The 24,130-nt window shown below is 47.0% G+C and overlaps 1 pseudogene across 1 annotated transcript; it reads left to right on the plus strand.

The window, feature by feature from the left end:
• Nucleotides 1-23,657, plus strand: LOC311139195 (meiosis inhibitor protein 1-like; annotated as a pseudogene). Its single transcript has 27 exons — nucleotides 1-150; nucleotides 384-507; nucleotides 595-645; nucleotides 1,065-1,138; nucleotides 1,825-1,930; nucleotides 4,807-5,010; nucleotides 5,144-5,313; nucleotides 5,463-5,577; nucleotides 5,666-5,777; nucleotides 5,893-5,992; nucleotides 6,329-6,433; nucleotides 6,603-6,711; nucleotides 6,837-6,928; nucleotides 7,021-7,162; nucleotides 7,244-7,355; nucleotides 7,506-7,566; nucleotides 10,517-10,614; nucleotides 10,872-11,049; nucleotides 11,875-11,960; nucleotides 12,441-12,545; nucleotides 12,865-12,975; nucleotides 13,261-13,433; nucleotides 13,773-13,857; nucleotides 15,226-15,407; nucleotides 16,296-16,377; nucleotides 22,708-22,814; nucleotides 23,505-23,657. The product of its transcript is annotated as a meiosis inhibitor protein 1-like (transcript).
• Nucleotides 23,658-24,130: the final 473 nt, after the last annotated feature.

Raw genomic sequence — 24,130 nt, forward strand, 5'->3', positions numbered from 1 at the left:
ATGACGAGCATGGACGTTGTTTATGAAAATATTCACTTCAGGCACGATCCGAAATGGTCTGTTCATGTTCGCATGGGCCACCCCGACCAGGGCAGCTTGATGATTTGCGTCGCCTGTGTCATTGAGATGATGGAAAGCAACAACGTTGCGGTATGATATCTAAATATTAAACATGTTTTATTGACCACATATTGGTATTTCTGCTACAACAGCTAACATGACATGAGCTGTGATCTATCCATATATGCACTTGGCTGCTCCTGTGGTTCCATAATTTGTTTTACTGTGAGTGTCCTTGGGTATCTTGAAAGGCGCAAATAAAATGTATTATTATTATTATTATTATTATTATTATTATTATGACATCTCTTGCCCTTCAATAGTCTGTGAGAAAGTCTGTGGCGCTGTCGGGGATCAGTGGGGTCCTGAAAAGCTGTCCTGGGGCTCTGAAGGAGCTGCTACTACAGGACCATAGGGTCTGTCTGCATTTCACAGCATCTTTACTGGGTAAGAAACACACACACACACACACACGCAATCAAACAAAGCCTTGCTTTATCCCTTACTTTATTTGACTCCCTGTCTTCTGTACAGGGATGCTTCACACAGTAGAGGACCCAGCCACTCTGAAGCAGGCCATACAGGGTAAGAGAAAAGCTTAAATGCCCTGATTATACACACGGCTGCTTGAGAATGCTCACTCTTTACTGACTAAATTATAATATCGTTGGACTATTATCTCAACTTGTACCCCATGTCACTACATACTATAGCATGACCAGGTTTGTTGGCTCTCATAATCTGGGTTTAAGAGAGATATGGGTTGTTGAGTGCCTCAGCAGAATTGTTAATTAGAGTGTTGCTGTTTATGGAACCCCACAGGACCACTGTGTTGAAGCATTTCACCTGTGTTGAAGCACTAACAATATCACTGTGTGCACTGTGCCAGGGTAAAGTGTGAACTGCACAATTTGCAAGTTTTCAAAACAGTGTCAATTGAGCCCTAAGAATAATGCTATGATAAGTCTCCCTCTCGCTCTCTCTCTATCTCTCTCTCGGTTCAGTGCTGGTTCAGCTGCTCTTGGAGTTACAGAGTGAACAGTATGTGTGCTACATCCTGGATGAGATACACACACAGGTGAGTAATATCACACATACAGGTCTGTCTCTGTCTCTCTGTTCCAAATTCACTCAGAAACAAAGAGACAGGAATAAATGCCAGATAGAATCTCATGCCTACCCATAATTTGTACACTAACCTTGTCGATAGAGTTGGATTTTCCACTGTTTTGGTCATCACTTTATTGGCTATGTCTGTTAATATCAACATGCTTCTCTCAGTCCAACACTCTCCTTTACTCACACCAGCAGATGACTGCTACCAGACTCATATACACACACACACACAATCCAACATCAGTTGGGTAAAGCCTGCCTGCTTGTTTGGTAATGTTGAAATGTTGGCTCTGTAGTCTGTGTTGTTGTGTCACCTTGGGATACAGTGGAAACACTACTGTAAGCAGCAGGTGGAAGTGCTGTCTGTAGGGTTGACTGGGGATGATAACAGCGGGCTGAGGTGTGGACAAGTCCTCTCACACTACTAGAAATAAACTTGATTAGAGTCAAAGGATGGAATAAAGAAGTTGGTGCACTTTTGTTACTGGTGGGAATGGAAGGGTGGATTGTGGACTAACTGTCATTGACAAGACTGACAGGAATTAAGTGATACAGTACTCTAGGAATAGATTGATTTGGTTGGTATGAATTTAGACACAAAAAGTTTGTGAAAATGATTCTAGAGCCTCCTCTCTGTCCCATGTCCAGCTGTGTGACCAGTCCAGTGTGAGGGGTTTCCTGCCCACCTTCACCTTCTTGGGGAAGCTGGTAGATGCTGTTCCTTCCCTGCCACAGAGCCTGGCCTCCAGCCACGGTGAGATAGTGTACCACACCACCACCATCTCTCACTAAGCTCACATTAAAATACTCTTCCTTCTTTGTGCTACCCATTGAGTGTTTACCTTCGTTCACCCTCAATGCGTTCTCTGCCCTATTTTTTTTTACCACCATTACCTGTGTAATGACCAGGGACTTGGCCCATTAGTCATTTGTATCTTAACTTAGGTCAGGTGGGGCTGGCATATCATTGAAAGGTTTTAGCCTGTTTGGTGGTGAGCTGTGTGTGTGTGTTATTGTGAAATTGCCTGTACTGGTTTTATAGTTTAGCCGTGGCTGCGAACACTGAGTTTTCGCCCCCGCACTGGCCCTCTGGAAACCTCTTTCTCAAAGCTAAGGATCTGCACATGTTATTTTACGCACACATTTTCTCTACATAGCTGCTGCTCACACTCCACCTCCCTTCACGTTTCTCTCTTTACTCCCCTATGAAACATGATGTAGCCGATGTCGCTGCCTCATATTTTTGAATAGCTGAAATAAAAACCACGCAGGGATTTGAACGAATGTTCCAAAAAATACATATTATGAAGGCTACAACCCTTTCTGTCTGTTGTAACAGATATTGCAGTCCCTACACATTGCATTGGAGCAATCTGCATTTTGTGTGATGATGTAGGCTAATCTTTATAGTTGCTGCCATATCGAAGCCACCAGCCATAGTTACACTACTACTTTGACTGCCGGTCTGCCTCCTGCTATAGCCAATGTTTGCAATAGTTATGAAAATAGAACGTTACATCGCTAATTAGACTGCGAGTCTGGGTCTTGCTTGTATTTGATATGCTGCCTATATAGCTGCATGTATAACTCCCCATTTTAAGCACACACAGGCCCTATAACTGCTATTTTGTCTCTCAATGATCATGTAAGTAGCCTATTGCATGAGTAAGCTACCTATAGCTGTTCCACCTCTGGGCACCCGAACCATCTAGGCAGCCAAGCGCGTATCCCGACCGGTAACCAGAGTCTGAAAATGGGCAAGTTCATTTTGCATCGCCCAGTGCCCCGGGTGCTTATGTTTGCAATACTGTTACAACAGACACCAAGTTTGTACAAACATGTTGATCATGTATTTTGTGTGCAACATGTAAATAGCTGTATGTAGCCTAACTCCCCTCCTGAAAAAGTAACATGAAATTGCGCTTATGCTTAATAGCCTACTGGGGCATGGAATGCAATAGTTGTAACATGTCGACCATGTCTTTTGTGTACAACATTCATCGGAGATCAAGGAGAGGGAGGTAGCGGCAGCGGAGCACTGAGCAGCAGCCAATGAAGGATGGGGGAGCGGTAGCGAGCGGAGCACTGAGTAGCAGCCAATCAAGGAGGGGGGAGCGGTAGCGAGCGGAGCACTGAGCAGCAGCCAATCAAGGAGGGGGGAGCGGTAGCGAGCGGCGCACTGAGCAGCAGCCAATCAAGGAGGGGGGAGCGGCAGCGAGCGGCGCACTGAGCAGCAGCCAATCAAGGAGGGGGGAGCGGTAGCGAGCGGCGCACTGAGCAACAGCCAATCAAGGAGGGGGGAGCGGTGGCGAGCGGCGCACTGAGCAGCAGCCAATCAAGGAGGGGGGAGCGGTAGCGAGCGGAGCACTGAGTAGCAGCCAATCAAGGAGGGGGGAGCGGTAGCGAGCGGCGCACTGAGCAACAGCTACGTAGGTAGCGGAGTGGGCAGTGCTACATATTATTTTTTTTTTTATCCCGCAAATGAGCAGAAATCTCTTGTATCTTTAGCCACAGAACTTTCAGGTTCCAGAAAATCCAGAAGCGCAGCCACTCCGTAATAGTTTTGTGTGTGTGGGCATTGTCAGTGTTTTACTATTGTGTCTAAGCAGCACGGTGTCGTGAGTCCATGTGGACTGCCGCTATTGACGGTGCCTGCCTGTCAGCGAGCTCACACCACCCAGCTGGTATACAGGCACTGAGGCCCTGAATGGGGAAAGGAGTGAGAGCGAGAGTGAAAGAGAGCGAGAGTGAAAGAGAGCGAGAGTGAGAGAGAGAGCGAGAGTGAAAGAGAGTGAGAGAGAGAGCGAGAGAGATGGATAGAGAAAGTACAGTAGAGAGGGAGAAACTATTCAATACAGAGAACTCAACTCACAAATAGTAGCCACAGCTTGTTTTTAATCATCTAATGTCATATTTATGTCATTATTTTCCTTTACATTACTTTGCATAGTGTTGAAATGCACAGACAGACATGTTTTCTCCCTCCTTTCTCTCATCTCCTCCCGTTCGTATTGTGGTGTAACCAGACATGGTTGGAGATGGACGTCTCTCCTGGCTGGCTGCCTCTGGAGTCGGACCTGCTCCACAGAGCAGCTGTGTCTGGGCCTCTAACTCTCAGGCTTGTGTGAGCAGCTCTAGCTCGCTGCGTCAAAGTTAAACAAACTCAATTCAACAGGGTGCCTGACTGAGTCATGTGTAGTATCAGCCTGCCATGCTTTATACACACAACTGTCAGTGTTCTCCGCTACTCTCAGCCAAGAGTGTAGCTGGGGTTTAATTTCTGCTTTGTTCACTGTTGTTTTCCCTTCCATCGGCCATCGCCCTCATTTTCTGTCTGTCTCTGCTTTAGTGTGTGTATGTGTCTCTCTCTCATTTCCTCTCCCCACCTCCCTTTTTTACATTTACATTTACATTTTAGTCATTTAGCAGACACTCTTATCCAGAGGGACTTACAGGAGCAATTAGGGTTAAGTGCCTTGCTCAAGGGCACATCGACAGATTTTTCACCTAGTCGGCTCGGGGATTAGAACCAGCGACCTTTCGGTTACTGGCACAACGCTCTTACCCACTAAGCTACCTGCCGCCCCGCTTCCTCTCTCCCCTCCTCCCTCTCTCTCTCTCTCGCTCTAGTGCCCCTGTTGGAGCGGTTGTGCTCGACGCTGCTCTACCCAGATGAGGGTTTGAAGGCCTCAGTGTTCTACGTGTGGCAGAGGGTGTGGGGGGCGGCGGGAGCTGCCCAGTCTCTCCCCTCCCCCCTCAGAGACAGGGTGTGTTTGCTGCTGCTGCAGACCCTGGCCCACGCCTGCTCCACTCAGCTCACCATCAACTGCCTGGGTGAGAACCATCATATTCAAGGGGACAGTGCTTATTACCATATAATAAGCGATAGTAGCATATGCTATGTGCATGTAACCTAACATTTAGCATGAATCAGTGAATATGGAAGTGTGTTTTCTGTTTGTGTCAGGTTTCCTGAAGCAGCATCTGAAGCTGGGTGAGGTGGTGTCTGTGCTGATGAACAGCCCCTGTGAGCAGATCCGGTCTGATGTGGATCAGAGCCTGGGCCAGGACCGAGAGGACCAGTCCAGCACCCAGCTCTCTCTGGAGCGCTGCCCACTGCCACTCATACTCAAAAAGGTTTCACCAATCTAACACAATTCTTTCTTAAAATGTGATAGCAACAGTAGAAGCAGTAGAAGCTATCTTTGACTGATTACATTGAGTGTCTATAAAACGACAGTGTTTGAAGACATTGTCATGACGACTAATGTTTGTGTGTGTTGTAGCTGTTGCTGAGTGGGGATGAGACATTGCAGGTGGCCAGTGCTCAGTGTATGGCTGCTATCCTGGTCCACTCCCCCAGCCAGTACTGTGCTTCCTTCATCCAGGCAGACGTACCCGGTGAGAGAACTTATTTGAATGTCTGAGAAGCCTTATGCCCATTCTGTTACTGTATCTTTCTCTCCTGTGTCTCACCATTCTCTCCCAGAGTTTCTGTTTGAGCGTCTGAGCAGTGGCAGTGAGGTGTTGCTCTGGTCCGTCTACAGCTGTCTGCTGCTGCTCACTGCTGCTCTTCTTCTCCCAGTGTCACTCTGTCTACGGTGAGAGAAAAGAGGACACACACACACACACACAGAAACACACACACACACAATCACAGTATGGCATCATAGGATTACTGAGCAAGACGTAAAAGTCACAGTGTGTGTGTGCCAGGTATTGAGTCTCTGGTACGCAGTCTGAAGGAGGCCCTGAGGCTGACTAACGTGGAGGTGCAGAGACAGGGCCTGCTGCTGCTCACAGAGATACTGGAGAGGTGAGGCATCGGGTCTGTCTACCCCATACGTTCTATTTTACATTTTGTGAATGTATCGCAAGTTGTCCTTTACGTTCAGTGAAAGTGACAAGACTGGTCTCAAAGTGGTAATTTGACCTCATTCACAGCATCTTGTATATTGTGGGTTGTTGCATGTAGGGGAGTGTTTAGAGGGTTTTCCAGGTTCCTCTGGGCTGTCCAGCGGCTGTTGTGGCAACAGCCTGCCTGACCACATCTATTATGGTACCATGTCGCTGACGTCAGAAAAACACTGTTGAGCTTTGTGACAGTGATAGGTCAAAGCTGTTTATTTTGTGAGTGTCTTTCTCTCTCCAGGCAGCCTGTGGGGGTGCGTCTGTTCCCGAGCGGTCCAGGGTTTGTGGCCGTGGCAGAGGCGGTGCTCTCAGGAGTTTCCTCCAACGGTGCTACCGCCCTCCTCAGGTACACAGACAGACAGACAGACAGACAGACAGACAGACAGACAGAAGCATGCAGGCGAGGCGGTGCAGGCTGTGAGCGTACCAATGTTATTAGAAAGTCACCACAAACATGAGCTAAATATACATGTTGATTGTCCATCTCCCTCTCTGTGTACTGTGTGTCTCTGTAGAGTGAACCACCAGTCCAGCCCAGTGCAGTACAAAGAGCTGGAGAAGCTGGTAGAAGCCATTATTGCAAGGTGCACTGAGCTGCCCTTACCTGCCTCCTCACGGTGCAGAGTGAGTCAGTCTCTGTTCACCTTTGTGTATCAGGTGTCAGCACTGGGAGAGCGCCACTTCATTTCATTTCAGGAATCATCATTGAAAAAGTTTATTGACTGTGTCCCTGTTACTCTCTCTTCCAGGTGAGCCTCAAAGGAGCTGAGCCCAGCAGCCAGGCCTCGAGAGCGGGAGGGTTTCTACTCCAGGCCCTGGTCTGTTTCCATGCCGCATGCAGGTCAGTGAGGCAGAATGCAATTGTTGCAGTCGCAGATAACCCCCCCCCCCCTTCAGTGTGTTTAATGTTTGATTGTGTGTTGTGTGTTCCAGGTTAGTGGAGCAGTGTTCGTCTGAGCCTGGCCTGAAGGAGAATGTGTTCACAGCTCCGTCCAAGCAGGTTCAGGGTCAGGACCCGCTGGAGTCCCTGTGTCTGCTACACTGCTGTGACACTGTTTGCATCCCCACCGTCACAGTGAGCCCTGCCCCCAGCACACACACACACACACACACACACATTCATGCACCATGTGTATACACGTACGTGTGTGTTTAGAGGCATTGTGAGCACGCCCCCAGCGCCCAGGTGCTCCAGCACTTCTTCTCCATCCTGTCGTACCAGTTCTCCCTTCTACCCTCCCTCAGGCCCCTCTTCGCTGCCAAACTGGGTGAGGCATGTTGTCAGGGGTCAGGGTGATCATTTTGATCCATCATTGTTTTTCTCACCTCCAGGTGTAATGACCTATGTCTCTGTCCTCCCACCACACCTCTGACTCCTCCCCCTCTTCCTCCATTCTTCTTCCCTCTCTTCTTTACAGCATCCTCTGGTTTCTTCAGGCTGGCTCTGGAGCACAAAGCTGTCCTCTGTGCAGGAAACAGGTAACAGGAGTACCTGAGGAAATACACACACACACACAGAGACCACTATTAACCCCCCAGACAGGTAATTGCTAATGGCGCTGTTATAGTGTGGAGTTCTTATTGAGTGGACCCAGTAAAAGTGCCCAGGAAAGTGAGAGATGACACAAACAGAAGCGTTTTTCACGTCACTTTGTTTCAGTCTAGCCATGAAAGCTCTTCTCTCATCAGTGTCAGTCTTGTCTGTCTGTGTGCATATGAAGAGGAAGCTCACAGGCCAGGCTGGCTATGTGGTTGCGCTTGAGGTTCACTAACTGTAACTCTCCCCTATGAAACTGAGTCCACATTGCATTTGGATATTTTTTAACTCGGTTGAAATGCTAAGTCAGAACATTTACTGCACACAGGGGTAGGTTTAATAATATTATTAGATATATTGTATACATTTACATTTTAGTCATTTAGCAGACGCTCTTATCCAGAGCGACTTACAGTTAGGGAGTGCATACATTTATCATACTGGCCACCCGTGGGAAACGAACCCACAACCCTGGCGTTGCAAGCGCCATGCTCTACCAACTGAGCTACAGGGGGTTATAAAAAAATATCAGAAACTTTGAACATCCCACAGAGCACCCTTAAATCCATTATTAAAAAATGGAAAGAATATGGCACCACAACAAACCTGCCAATTTTTTAATTTTTTTATTTAACCTTTATTTAACTAGGCAAGTCAGTAAAGAACAAATTCTTATTTACAATGACGGCCTACACCGGCCAAACCCGGACGACGCTGGGCCAATTGTGCGCCGCTCTATGGGACTCCCAATCACGGCCAGTTGTGATACAGCCTGGAATGGAACCAGGGGGTCTGTAGTGACGCCTCAAGCACTGAGATGCAGTGCCTTAGACCGCTGCGCCACTTGGGAGCCAAGAGAGGGCTGCCCACCAAAACTCCCGGACCAGGCAAGGAGGGCATTAATCAGAGAGGCAACAAAGAGACCAAAAATAACCCTGAAGGAGCTGCAAAGCTCCACAGCGGAGATTCAAGTATCTGTCCATAGGACCACTTTAAGCCATAGACTCCACGGAGCTGGGCTTCACAGAAGAGTAGCCAGAAAAAAGCCATTGCTTAAAGAAAAAAATAAGCAAACACGTTTGGTGTTCGCCAAAAGGCATGTGGGAGACTCCCCAAACATATGGAAGAAGGTACTCTGGTCAGATGAGACTAGAATTGAGCTTTTTGGCCATCAAGGAAAACGCTGTGTCTGGCGCAAACCCAACACCTCTCATCACCCCGAGAACACCATACCCACAGTGAAGCATGGTGGTGGAAGCATCATGCTGTGGGGATGTTTTTTCATTGGCAGGGACTGGGAAACTGGTCAGAATTTAAGGAACGATGGATGGCGCTAAATACAGGGAAATTCTTGAGGGAAACCTGTTTCAGTCTTCCAGAGATTTGAGACTGGGACGGAGGTTCACCTTCCGGCAGGACAATGACCCTAAGCATACTGCTAAAGCAACACTTGAGTGGTTTAAGGGGAAACATTGAAATTTCTTGGAATGGCCTAGTCAAAGCCCAGACCACAATCCAATTAAGAATCTGTGGTATGACTTAAAGATTGCTGTACACCAGCGGAACCCAACCAACTTGAAGGAGCTGGAGCAGTTTTGCCTTGAAGAATGGGCAAAAATCCCAGTGGCTAGATGTGCCAAGCTTATAGAGACATACCCCAAGAGACTTGCAGCTGTAATTGCTGCAAAAGGTGGCTCTACAAAGTATTGACTTTGGGGGGGGGGGGGGGGGGGTGAATAGTTAGGCACGCTCAAGTTCAGTTTTTTTGTCTTATTTCTTGTTTGTTTCACAAGAAAAAAATATTTTGCATCTTCAAAGTGGTAGGCATGTTGTGTAAATCAAATGATACAAACCCCCCCCAAAACATTTTTTAATTCCAGGTTGTAAGGCAACAAAATAGGAAAAATGTCAAGGGGGGTGAATACTTTCGCAAGCCACTCATCAACCACTTCATTCACCAATAAGGTCTTGAGGAATAATGGAGACTTGCAGAGCCATGTCCTTAAGGACTAGAGTTGTGTTAGCTCTGTTGTGGACATAAAAGGGAAAACTATTTATCTTTCGGTATCATTAATACCCAGCCTTCAAAAAGGAAGGTATATAAAGTTGATGTAACTCCATAACAGAGTTCCAAGAACAAAGAGTGTTAGAGCCTTTGCACCAAAGTGGGATTATATTGCATTGATTATACCTTCAGTTAAATACTCCAAGGAATGAACAACCCATCTGCAATTTATTAAATGTTGTTAGAGCGCCAGCACCCCACTATTTTCATCGTATTGAAATGAGTTGACTTACCCAGTCCAGGTCGGGGCTCTTGTCCTGTGTGACCGACAGCAGGTAGAGGGCAGACCTGAGCACACAGGGAGGCAGGGCCGAGTCTCCCTGCTCCTGCACCGAGCACAGCAGAGTCACCACACAGGAGAACACTGTGGAGTCAGGGAGCAGCCTGGTACACACACATACACACAGAGACAGGCACACACATGCACAAACACACACGGGCACACAAATTTTTATGGTGCACGTGCACACACACACACGATTTATGGTGCGGTGATAGGTACAGAAGGTGTATTGTATTGTAAACACATACACTGAGTGTACAAAACATTATGAACACCTTCCTAATATTGCTCTACCAACTGAGCTACATCCCTGCCGGCCATTCCCTCCCCTACCCTGGACGACACTGGGCCAATTGTGCGCCGCCCCATGGGTCTCCCGATCGCGGCCGGCTACGACAGAGCCTGGATTCGAACCAACTGCGATGCAGTGCCTTAGACCACTGCACCACTTGGGTTATATACAGTATAACATCTACCTTTCTTAGTTGTCCCTCTCTCTGTCTTTCTCTCACACTCACTCGCTCTTTCTCTCATCTCATGGTAGAAACCCAGCTCTGAATGCAGCCTGCTGTGGTTTTCTGCAGAGGCTCAGTGTGTGTCTGCTGTCCCAACCAGACCCTGCAACCAGTATCCTCCCACAAGGTACTGACAGAACACATTAGCCATAAAAACACAGTAGCATTAAGGTTTCATGTCACAGTAAAGCACTTTGTAGCACTTCAAATATGTGGAGTGGGCCTTTGGACTTCATTATGCATGGGAACGTGTGGTGTGGATGTCCTGTGAGTGACTGTGATGCAATTAAATAATGAAAAGGTCTACTGAGAGCTGCTGTCAGTGTGTTCTCTACTGTCTCTCTCTCTCTCTCTCTCCCCCCTTCACCCCCCTCTGTTCTCCAGACTGTGAGGAGATAGAGGCTGTGTTTAGGTCCAGCCTGCCCTCTCTATGTTGTCGTGTGTGTGAGTGGCCCTCTCTGCTGTGTGAGTCCCCAGGGTCCCAATGTGACCCTGCCGGCCCCAGGGCCACTCAGTACTGTCTGCTCACCCTGCTGCACCTGGCCCTGCAGCATGGAGACAGGTACTAACACACACACACACACACACAAACCACTATAACACATTCAACAAGGGTTCAGTTCACTTGTGGACATGTAGACACTGGCACAGTTTTATGGTTATTAATGATACAGCATTGCTTTGAAAGATGTATGTTTACTGTGGCCAGTGATTTACATAGCATGGGAGGGTTTTGTATGCGAGTGTGCATACACTGAGTGTACAAAACATTAAGAACACCTGCTCTTTCCATGACATAGACTGACCAGGTGAATTCAGGTGAAAGCTATGATCCCTTATTGACGTCACCAGTTAAATCCACTTCAATCAGTGTAGATGAAGGGGAGAAGACATGTTAAAGAAGGATTTTTAAGCCTTGAGACATAGATTGTGTATGTGTGCCATTCAGAGATTGAAGGGGAAAGACAAAAGATTTAAGTGCCTTTAAATGTGGTATGGTAGTAGGTGCCAAGGCGCACCGGTTTGTGTCAAGAACTGCAACACTGCTGGGTTTTTAACGCTCAACAGTTTCCTGTGTGTATCAAGAATCGTTCACCATCCAAAGGACATCCAGTCAACTTGACACAACTGTGGGAAGCATTAGAGTCAACATGGGCCAGCATTCCTGTGGAACGCGTTCGACACCTTGTAGAGTCCATGCCCCAACGAATTGAGTCTGTTCTGAAAAAAGGGGGTCAACTCAATATTAGGAAGGTGTTCATAATGTTTTGTACACTCAGTGTATGTGTTTACAATACAATACACCTCCTGTACCTATCACCGCACCATAAATCGTGTGTGTTTGTGCACGTGTGTGTCTGTCTCTGTGTGTATGTGTGTGTACCAGGCTGCTCCCTGACTCCACAGTGTTCTCCTGTGTGGTGACTCTGCTGTGCTCGGTGCAAGTCTCCATTATTCCTCAAGACCTTAGTGGTGAATGAAGTGGTTGATGAGTGGCTTGCGAAAGTATTCACCCCCCTTGACATTTTTCCTATTTTGTTGCCTTACAACCTGGAATTAAAATTTATTTTTGGGGGGGTTTGTATCATTTGATTTACACAACATGCCTACCACTTTGAAGATGCAAAATATTTTTTTCTTGTGAAACAAACAAAAGGGCACAACACAAAAATATGTCCACTCTGGGGGGTTGAACTAACTAGTTACCATCAGCTCACCCACTAGACCACGCTGCACGATAGAATTTGCATTAATATATATTTTATATTAACCTATAATGTTGTAGGGTGAACAATTTATGTAAATAAAATGCAGCCAGGGGAGTATGGAAATGAGTGTTTTGGCCTCTTTCTCTCTCTCTCTTTAATTATTTCTCCCCCTTATCCCCACTGTGATTGTGCTCATCTCTTTCTTTCTCTCTCATCTCCCCCCTCCCTCTCCCAATCTCTCTAGCTGTGGGCTCTCTCCCTCTGGTCCTTAGGTTGCTGTGCCTGATGCAGACCAGTGGCTCCACTGAGAATGAGATGGACGGCATCCACTTTAAACTGCTCTACCACGGTGAGGTCACAGGGTCAAAAGGAATCAGCCATGCATAATTCACTCAGATCTATAGCTTTGGTCTAACATCATAATTTAACCACTATTTTTTGCTGTACTCACTCTCTACATTCAATATCAGTTCAATCGACATTGAAATGCCTTAGGGTTTTTGCTCACATCAGCAAAGCATATTACATAAGCGTAAGCTGAATTTATAGATGAAAGTAGTATTTAAGTATCAATAACATGGGGGCCTTCTTCTGACGATAGATATTATGATCTTGTATTCTGTCTGATGTCTAATTTTGTCTCCTGTCTTATTATGGGCGTGTTCCAGTGAGTAACCTGACAGGGAAGCTGAAAGCCTCCAACACAGAGTGTCTGCTGCCAGCCTTCAGCTACCTGTACTGCTGTCTGCGTCTGTCCCCCCCTCATTGCACTGACAGAGGTGACAAACTCAGTCTGCCACACTGTCCTTCTCATTCAGTGCAGCACAGCGAGCAGCCTTCATACACGCTGCCACCTGCCTCTCTCTCTCACACACACAGTCCCCCAGACACACAGACTTGTGTTGTGCCATCTGGCCTATAAGAGAGGCACACACTTGTACAGAACCAGTCAGTGCCATTCACAAGGGCACACAACACACTCACACATTAAATTGGTAGTATGTTTTATATATTGGATGATATCTTGAGTGTGATATCGTTTTGTCTTTTGTTTTCGCCTCCAGCTGTGTCCATGCTGCTGTGTAACACCGGGCTGATGGACCAACTGCAGGCTACGCTGAACCTCTCCTTCTCCTCTTCCCTCGCTCCATCCCTCTCTCCTACGTCTGCCCTGCTGTGCTGCTCCCGTCTGCTCCTGTCTTCCCTCATCACCCTGCAGCACACTCGTTCTGCTAAGGTTGTTCTGTCATGCTAACCCTTATAAAGACCTTTACACAGGGTACACCATGTAGTACAAAACACACTCTAGTGAGGACAGGACCAGGGGACTTACCAGGGGAGACACACTGTACTCTACAGCTGACAATGGAACACAGAAATTGAATACAGAACTCAAAGCAGAAACATTTATCAGAGACCTTGATGTTAGAAAATACATTTGTCTTCTTGTACTGTAGGACAGCGTGTTGTTGAACGGAGAGCGTTGTTGCCATAGAGATCCTATTAAATTACATTCCGAATTCTATGGTTGTTGCCTTATTATGTCTTGTCATTTCTTCCCTCTCTGTATCCCAAGGTCCATAGAAGCATCAGGTTGAACCTGGGCAGCACGGTGCAGGCTCTGGTCTTTGGGAAGAGGAAGACAGGCAGCCTCTTACTGGGTAACAACGCTACACCACACTAAGCAGAGCAAAGCAGCATTGTTACACAGGCTTTAATTCCATTATGTGGCCTTCATCCAACAGAGGAGATGGGATAAAAATGGCCTGCTGGTTCTGTATCTCTGTCTCCCTGCTGTATAAGTGGGCTGTCAGGGCCAGGGTGATCTACTGTCTGTCTCCCTGCTGTATGAGTGGGCTGTCAGGGCCAGGGTGATCTACGGTCTGTCTCCCTGCTGTACGAGTGGGCTGTCAGGGCCAGGGTGATCTACGGTCTGTCTCCCTGCTGTATGAGTGGGCTGTCAGGGCCAGGGTGATCTATGGTCTGTCTCCCTGCTGTATGAGTGGGCTGTCAGGGCCAGGGTGATCTACGGTCTGTCTCCCTGCTGTACGAGTGGGCTGTCAGGGCCAGGGTGATCTACGGTCTGTCTCCCTGCTGTATAAGTGGGCTGTCAGGGCCAGGGTGATCTATGGTCTGTCTCCCTGCTGTATGAGTGGGCTGTCAGGGCCAGGGTGATCTACGGTCTGTCTCCCTGCTGTATGAGTGGGCTATCAGGGCCAGGGTGATCTACGGTCTCGCTCCTCCGCTGCCGCCTCCTCCCTCGGTCTCGGTTCTCTCTCCTGCTCTCCCTCTCTCTTTCTGCTATCGCTAATTGTCTCTTCTCTCCCTTAGAGGGGTCTAATATCTCAGTGTACATGAGTGTTTGACAAAAGGGCTGTGCAAATGGCCACCAGCTCCTGGTCTGTGTCTCAGTGTGTTTAATCAGATCTCCAACTGACCTGTAACCCTGTCTCTCCCTTCCTCTCTCTTACCACCCACACTTACCACCCACACTCTGGTCGTCTCTTCCTCCCCGTCACCTGCCAATCTTCTTTCAACCTCTCCCCTCTCTCTTCTCTGCCCACATTCTCCCTCTCCTCACTCCAAATCTCTTTGAATCCCACCCCTTCCCCCTCCACATCCTCTCGTTCCTCTGTCTTCCCTCATCCTGCCTCTCCTCCCTCGCCTGTCACGATCGTCGTTACAGGAAGCGGACCAAGGCGCAGCGTGTGATACAAACATGACTTTATTTTATTAAAGTTCCTAAATATAAACAAAACACGACTCGTGAAGTCCAACGGTTAAACATACCGAAACGGAACAAAAACCCACAACACCCACAGGAAAACATACAGATTAAATATGGCTCCCAATCAGAGATAACGAGCCGACAGCTGACACTCGTTACCTCCGATTGGGAGTCATTGACCAAACATAGAAATAAACCCAACAGAAATACAAACATAGAAATACACCCAAATAATGAACACACCCTGGCTCAATATACAGAGTCCCGGAGCCAGAGCGTGACATCGCCTTGCACCACACAGCTAGTTCCCTGAGGCTGCTGCAGGCTTTTCTAGATGTTGACCTGGAGTCTCCAGTGCTGTGTGTGATTGTTGGCCCCGGGGTAGGACAGAGGCCCCTGGGGGACACGGACAGCTCTCTGTACCCGCTGGGATCCTACGGGGCCCACTGCCTCATCACCGCACTCTACGGCCTCCTGCTGCAGGTCAGACACACCACACACACTCACACACACACATACACACTCTCACACTGCAGGGCTGTTAACACCCCAGAGTTCTTCTCCCATACTGTTTTTCCCCCTCAATTTCCCATTGTTTCATTGTTTTCATTGTTGTTTGAAAAGCATCCCTGATAGAACTCAAGGCTGATGTGGTAAAGCACTCAAATGTGTCCTTCCTTTCTACCCTCTGTTTCTCTGTCTCTACAGTGCAGCCTTTTATGGTCTATGTGTAGTACATTGTTGTTAATGGCAGTGTTAAGGGGATAAACGCACTTCATAAATACAGCGTATCATTACTGTCATCACTTAATGACTGGGTCAGAGCTCACCGTTAGTCTACATGAAGCATCTTCAACTCCTCCTGTCTCTCCCGCTGTCTCTATAGCATAGTTTAGTCTATGCTGTGTATATATAGTGAAGAATGTATTTAATGCTCAACTCTATGTCCCTCTTCCTATATAACCAATTCGGTGTTGAACAATACCACCCTGTATCAGTCAGTGCAGTAGTTCCATGTCAGTGGTTGCACTGTAGAGCGTAGCTCCTCCTTGGTCCACTGCGCTGTGGTGCGCTACGCCGATGATGTGAGTCTGCACTGGCTTCCAGGATTAGAGTGGAACTCTCTGTGGTCCTCCTCTCTATAGCCATCTGCCCTACTTCACTATTTTGGGACACTAATCACTAGTCACTGCCTCAGTAGGGGCGGCTGTGGCGTGGGAGGATAATGCATTATTAAATAATCCCTCACTCTCTCTTTCTATCTGGTTCTCTCTTTTCACCATCCCTCTGTTTGGCTTAATATCTTCTCTCTCCCTCTTCTATTCATCCCTCCATCTTGCTAAATGTCTTTCTGTCTTCCCCCTCTTCCAGAAGCAGGAGCTGTTGCTCAGTGTGTCAGTGAACTGCCTGGGTTCTCTGCTGGGGTTTCTGCATAGGAGAAGCCCATCTACAGGTACCAGACTCAGACAAATCAAATCAAATGTGTATTTATCTCATGCTTCGTAAACAACAGGTGTAGACTAACAGTGAAATGCTTACTTACGGGTTATTTTCCAACAATGCAGAGTTAAAGATGAAAATAGAAATAGTGACACAAGGAATAAATACACAGTGAATAATGAATAACAATAACGAGTAAAAATAACAACAACACAGGTATCTTTTGGTTATCACTATAGCAACAGCCTCCAGGAACAACAAAAACACAATATTTACATCTTACAGTTAAATGAGAAAATGAGGAAAAGGAATAAAACAACATGTACATAACAACTGCCATGTGGTACAGCTCAAACTGAGTTAGTCAGTATCCTTTGGAAGGTTAGCCTGGTTTCTGTGTCCAGTATCGCTGCATGGCTATATACAGTGAGGGAAAAAAGTATTTGATCCCCTGCTGATTTTGTACGTTTGCCCACTGACAAAGACATGATCAGTCTATAATTTTAATGGTAGGTTTATTTGAACAGTGAGAGACAGAATAACAACAACAAAATCCAGAAAAAACGCATGTCAAAAATGTTATGAATTGATTTGCATTTTAATGAGGGAAATAAGTATTTGACCCCTCTGCAAAACATTACTTAGTACTTGGTGGAAAAACCCTTGTTGGCAATCACAGAGGTCAGACGTTTCTTGTAGTTGGCCACCAGGTTTGTACACATCTCAGGAGGGATTTTGTCCCACTCCTCTTTGCAGATCTTCTCCAAGTCATTAAGGTTTCGAGCCTGACATTTGGCAACTCGAACCTTCAGCTCCCTCCACAGGTTTCTATGGGATTAAGGTCTGGAGACTGGCTAGGCCACTCCAGGACCTTAATGTGCTTCTTCTTGAGCCACTCCTTTGTTGCCTTGGCCGTGTGTTTTGGGTCATTGTCATGCTGGAATACCCATCCACGACCCATTTTCAATGCCCTAGCTGAGGGGAGGTTCTCACCCAAGATTTGACGGTACATGGCCCCGTCCATCGTCCCTTTGATGCAGTGAAGTTGTCCTGTCCCCTTAGCAGAAAAACACCCCCAAAGCATAATGTTTCCACCTCCATGTTTGACGGTGGGGATGGTGTTCTTGGGGTCATAGGCAGCATTCCTCCTCCTCCAAACACGGCGAGTTGAGTTGATGCCAAAGAGCTCAATTTTGGTCTCATCTGACCACAACACTTTCACCCAGTTCTCCTCTGAATAATTCAGATGTTCATTGGCAAACTTCAGATGGGCATGTATGTATATGTGCTTTCTTGAGCAGGGGGACCTTGTGGGCGCTGCAGGATTTCAGTCCTTCACGGCGTAGTGTTTTACCAATTGTTTTCTTGGTGACTATGGTCCCAGCTGCCTTGAGATCATTGACAAGATCCTCCCGTGTAGTTCTGGGCTGATTCCTCACCGTCCTCATGATCATTGCAACTCCACGAGGTGAGATCCTGCATGGAGCCCCAGGCCGAGGGAGATTGACAGTTATTTTGTGTTTCTTCCATTTGCGAATAATCACACCAACTGTTGTCACCTTCTCACCAAGCTGCTTGGCGATGGTCTTGTAGCCCATTCCAGCCTTGTGTAGGTCTACAATCTTGTCCCTGACATCTTTGGAGAGCTCTTTGTTCTTGGCCATGGTGGAGAGTTTGGAATCTGATTGATTGATTGCTTCTGTGGACAGGTGTCTTTTATACAGGTAACAAACTGAGATTAGGAGCACTCCCTTTAAGAGTGTGCTCCTAATCTCAGCTCGTTACCTGTATAAAAGACACCTGGGAGCCAGAAATCTTTCTGATTGAGAAGGGGTCAAATACTTATTTCCCTAATTAAAATGCAAGTCAATTTATAACATTTTTGACATGCGTTTTTCTGGATTTTGTTGTTGTTATTCTGTCTCTCACTGTTCAAATAAACCTACCATTAAAATTATAGACTGATCATGTCTTTGTCAGTGGGCAAACGTACAAAATCAGCAGGGGATCAAATACTTTTTTCCCTCACTGTAGCTACTGTACATCGTTACAATCTGTGTGAAAGTGCTATATCAAAATAAAAAAGGAACGCTCTGTTCCTTTTTTATATAGCACCTTGCACTTTCACTTTATGTATTCTTTCGAGCATGGATTAAATTAATTATATTCTTTTTTGCATCTCGGCCTCCTTGGGTTATTCCATTTTATGATTTGAGTGCGAGTACTTTTTGAACTCTACAGATGTTTTCTCTCCCACCCACCGGCCGCCTTTCATTCTAGGCTGAGCGCAAACCCACTGGCTTTCTATATACAGGGAGTACCAGTACTGAGTTGATGTGCAGGGGTACGAGATAATGGAGGTAGCTATATACATATAGGTAAAGTGACTAGGCAACAGGATAGATAATAGACAGTAGCAGCAGCGTATGTGGTGAGTGAGTGTGTGTGTGTGTGTGTGTGTGTCGTCAGTATGCCTGTATGCGCATGTTATTTCATTTTAGTCATTTAGCAGACGCTCTTATCCAGAGCGACTTACAGTTAGTGAGTGCATACTTTAAAAAAATATATATTATACTGGCCCCCCGTGGGAATCGAACCCACAACCCTGGCGTTGCAAGCACCATGCTCTACCAACTGAGCTACACGGGGCCCATGTTATGTGTGTGTGAGCGTATGTAGTGTGTGTGCATGTGTGTGTTGGGGTGTCAGTGTAAGTATGTGTGAGTGTGTGGGTAGAGTCCAGTGTTTGTGAGATTTAGTTTTTTCAAAAGGTCAATGCAGGCTTGTTTAGCAGTCTTATGGCTTGGGGTTTAGAAGCTGTGCACTGATACCACTTGCCGTGCGGTAGCAGATAGAACAGAGAGAACAGTCTATGGCTTGGGTTGCTGGATTCTTTGACAATGTTTTGGGCCTTCCTCTGACTCCGCCTAGTATAGAGGTCCAGGATGGCAGGGAGCTCGGCCCCAGTGATGTACTGGGCCGTACTCACCACCCTCTGTTGCGCCTTGAGGTCGGGTGCCTTGCAGTTGCCGTACCAAGCAGTGATGCAGCCAGCCAAGATTCTGTCAATGGTGCAGCTGTTGAACTTTTTGAGGATTTGAGGGCCCATTCCAAATCTTTTCAGCCTCCGGAGGGGGAAGAGGGGATGTCGTGACCTCTTCACAACTGTGTAGGTCTGTGTGGACCATGTTAATTCCTTAGTGATGTGGACACAGAGGAACCTGAAGCTCTCGACCTGCTCCACTACAGCCCCATCGATGTGGATGGGGGCGTGCTCGCCCCTCCGTTTCCTGTAGTCCACGATCAGCTTCTTTGTGTTGCTGATGTTGAGTGAGAGGTTGTTGTCCTGGCACCACACTGCCAGGTCTCTGACCTCCTCCCTATAGGCTTTCTCATAGTTGTTGGTGATCAGTCCTATCAGCGTGGCGGATGTGTTGTTGCCTACCCTCACCGCCTGGGGGCGGCCTGTCAGGAAGTCCAGGATCCAGTTGCAGAGGGAGGTGTTCAGTACCAGGGTCCTGAGCTTGGTGATTATTTGTTTATTTGGACTATGGTGTTGAATGCTGAGCTGTAGTCATTGAACAGCATTCTTACAAAGGTATCTGTGGATCGGAGTGGGTCCAGGGTGTCTGGGATGATGGTGTAATGTGATACATGACCAGCCTTTCAAAGCATTTCATGGCTATACACAGTGGGGGAAAAAATTATTTAGTCAGCCACCAATTGTGCAAGTTCTCCCACTTAAAAAGATGAGAGAGGCCTGTAATTTTCATCATAGGTACACGTCAACTATGACAGACAAAATGAGAAAAAAGAATCCAAGAAAATCACATTGTAGGATTTTTAATGAATTTATTTGCAAATTATGGTGGAAAATAAGTATTTGGTCACCTACAAACAAGCAAGATTTCTGGCTCTCACAGACCTGTAACTTCTTCTTTAAGAGGCTCCTCTGTCCTCCACTCGTTACCTGTATTAATGGCACCTGTTTGAACTTGTTATCAGTATAAAAGACCCCTGTCCACAACCTCAAACAGTCACACTCCAAACTCCACTATGGCCAAGACCAAAGAGCTGTCAAAGGACACCAGAAACAAAATTGTAGACCTGCACCAGGCTGGGAAGACTGAATCCGCAATAGGTAAGCAGCTTGGTTTGAAGAAATCAACTGTGGGAGCAATTATTAGGAAATGGACGACATACAAGACCACTGATAATCTCCCTCGATCTGGGGCTCCACGCAAGATCTCACCCCGTGGGGTCAAAATGATCACAAGAATGGTGAGCAAAAATCCCAGAACCACACGGGGGGACCTAGTGAATGACCTGCAGAGAGCTGGGACCAAAGTAACGAAGCCTACCATCAGTAACACACTACGCTGCCAGGGACTCAAATCCTGCAGTGCAGACGTGTCCCCCTGCTTAAGCCAGTACATGTCCAGGCCCGTCTGAAGTTTGCTAGAGTGCATTTGGATGATCCAGAAGAGGATTGGGAGAATGTCATATGGTCAGATGAAACCAAAATAGAACTTTTTGGTAAAAACTCAACTCGTCGTGTTTGGAGGACAAAGAATGCTGACTTGCATCCAAAGAACACCATACCTACTGTGAAGCATGGGGGTGGAAACATCATGCTTTGGGGCTGTTTTTCTGCAAAGGGACCAGGACGACTGATCCGTGTAAAGGAAAGAATGAATGGGGCCATGTATCGTGAGATTTTGAGTGAAAACCTCCTTCCATCAGTAAGGGCATTGAAGATGAAACGTGGCTGGGTCTTTCAGCATGACAATGATCCCAAACACACCGCCCGGGCAACGAAGGAGTGGCTTCGTAAGAAGCATTTCAAGGTCCTGGAGTGGCCTAGCCAGTCTCCAGATCTCAACCCCATAGAAAATCTTTGGAGGGAGTTGAAAGTCCGTGTTGCCCAGCGATAGCCCCAAAACATCACTGCTCTAGAGGAGATCTGCATGGAGGAATGGGCCAAAATACCAGCAACAGTGTGTGAAAACCTTATGAAGACTTACAGAAAACGTTTGACCTGTGTCATTGCCAACAAAGGGTATATAACAAAGTATTGAGAAACTTTTGTTATTGACCAAATACTTATTTTCCACCATAATTTGCAAATAAAATCATAAAAAATCCTACAATGTGATTTTCTGGATTTTTTTTCCTCATTTTGTCTGTCATAGTTGACGTGTACCTATGATGAAAATTACAGGCCTCTCTCATCTTTTTAAGTGGGAGAATTTGCACAATTGGTGGCTGACTAAATACTCTTTTTCCCCACTGTAACTGAGTGCTACGGGGCGATAGTTTTTTAGGCAGGTTACCTTAGCATTCTTGGGCACGGGGACTATGGTGGTCTGCTTGAAACAAGTTGGTATTACAGACCGGGTCAGGGATAGGTTGAAAATGTCAGTGAAGACACTTGCCAGCTGGTCAGCACATGCTCTGAGTACACGTCCTGGTATTCTGTCTGGCCCCGTGGCCTTGCGAATGTTAACCTGTTTAAAGGTCTTACATCGGCTACGGAGAGTGAGATCACACAGTCGTCCGGAACAGCTGGCGCTGTCATGCATGGTTCAGTGTTGCTTGCCTCGAAACGAGCATAGAAGTTATGTAGCTTGTCTGGTAGGCTTGCGTCGCTGGGCAGCTCGCGGCTGGGTTTCCCTTTGTAATCCGTGAAAGTTTGCAAGCCCTGCCACATCCGATGAGCATCAGAGCCGGCGTAGTAGGATTCAATCTTAGTCCTGTATTGACGCTTTGCCTTTTTGATGGCTCGTTGGTGGTCGTAGCCGGATGTCTTATAAGCATCCAGATTAGTGACCCACTCCTTGAAACAGCAGCTCTTGCCTTTAGCACAGTGTGGGTGTTGCCTGTAATCCATGGCTTCTGGTTGGGGGATGTACGTATGTATGGTCACTGTTGGGACAATGTCGTTGATGCACTTATTAATGAAGCTGGTGACTGATGTGGTAAACTCCTGAATGTTATCGGATGAATCCCGGAATCTATTCCAGTCTGTGCTAGTGAAACAGTCCTGTAGCTTAGCATACGCTTCATCGGACCACTTCCGTATTGAGTCCGTCACTGGTACATCCTGTTTGAGTTTTTGCTTGTAGGAGGATAGAGTTATGGTCTGATTTGCCAAAGGGAGGGCGAAGGAGGGCCTTGTATGCGTTTCTGTGTGTGGAGTAAAGGTGATCTAGAGTTTTGCCGCTGTGTGTGCGGGTGATTTTGTCATTGTATGGCCAGAGTCTGGTTGTCTTTTCATGTGTCTGTCAGTGTATTCACGCCTCACCATCACCCTGACCTGTCCATTCCCCCTCTCTGTCACCAGCCCAGCATGTGGTGTGTCAGCCCTGGAGTCGCTTCCTGCTCTACTCTCTGCTCAACTCTGGAGAGAGCTGCGTGCTGCACCCAGCCACACTCACACTACTCACATTGGTAAAGGCTTCCACATGCTTCGGTTCGGCTGGCGCCTAGCCGAACTTGGCTAGGCGAATTGAACGAGTGTGCTCACATACTCCCTTACATGACCTTCGCTTGAAAAACTAGAACAAAGCGGCAATAGTACTGTTTGTCCATCTTGAGACGCCGTAGCCAGTATACACTTCTTCAAAATAGTCAGAATTAATCGAATATAACTCAAGAAATCTCTAATTAATGTTGATGTTTTTTGAAGAGGAGATCTTAGTCACGCAATTTTACATCTAACTAAAATGTTTGGTGCAGTATTTCTCAAGTGCAAAGATTTGCATGGAAACAAATAGTCTGTTGTTGAATGACAACAAACACTTAATTGAAGAATCCCTACTGTTGACCAATCACAGATGAAGGGACGTAGACTTCGGCTACCGAATTTCGGCTTGCCATGAGAAAAATGTTTGTGTGCCGAAAGAAAAACTTGCCTAAGACCAAAACGTCACAAAATGGCATCATAATATATGCACATATATGAACTACCGGTACTCCGAACTGCAGATGCCTCAAGACTGCACCCAGACACACTCACACTACTGTTGGTCTTTGAAGCAGCACGGGGCCATTTTGAAGTGTATTAAAATGTGTCTTTGCCTTCTGTTTGTAAGCACCCTGAAAAAGCCTTGAATACCAACACGTGTCCCTCCTATGCAGCTGTTGCGGTATGGCAGTAGGGTGGTGGTGTGGGAGCCAGACCTGTGTCAGGTGTTGGAGGCGGTGGAGAAGAGAGGCCTGAAGGAGCTGGGAGAGAACACAACACAGGCCCTGAGACAGCTGCTCACACAGGTACAGTACACAACACACTGACTGGGACACATACAGCAGCACAGTAAAACGCAAACAGAGAGCACACAGGCAGAGCCCTATGAGGCTATGTTGAACGTCACTGAGACACAGTCTTTTAATTGTCCCATGTCAACGCAGCCCCCTGTCACCACCTCTACGCCATTGTGTCACACATGACAGTGGCAGGACACAGGCCCTCATAGGGTTCATCTGGCTCAGGAATGGAATGTCACTGCACTGAAAGTTCATCACTGCCCCATTTGTCATGTGATACAACATCATGCTGGCTCTGCTGCCTCTCTTAGTGACAGAGCTGTGACAAGTGTGTGTGTGTGTGTGTGTGTGTGTGTGTGTGTGTGTGTGTGTGTGTGTGTGTGTGTGTGTGTGTGTGTGTGTGTGGCCTAGTGACTCTTATTCAGGGGTTAGCAGAGCTGAATATACTCCAGCAGTATGCGGTTCAGTAGCTTGTTAGATCAGAGCAAGTCTTATGGGAG

Source organism: Coregonus lavaretus (genome assembly GCF_964263955.1).
Source record: "Coregonus lavaretus genome assembly, chromosome: 2".
In the NCBI taxonomy this organism is placed as follows: Eukaryota; Metazoa; Chordata; class Actinopteri; order Salmoniformes; family Salmonidae; genus Coregonus; species Coregonus lavaretus.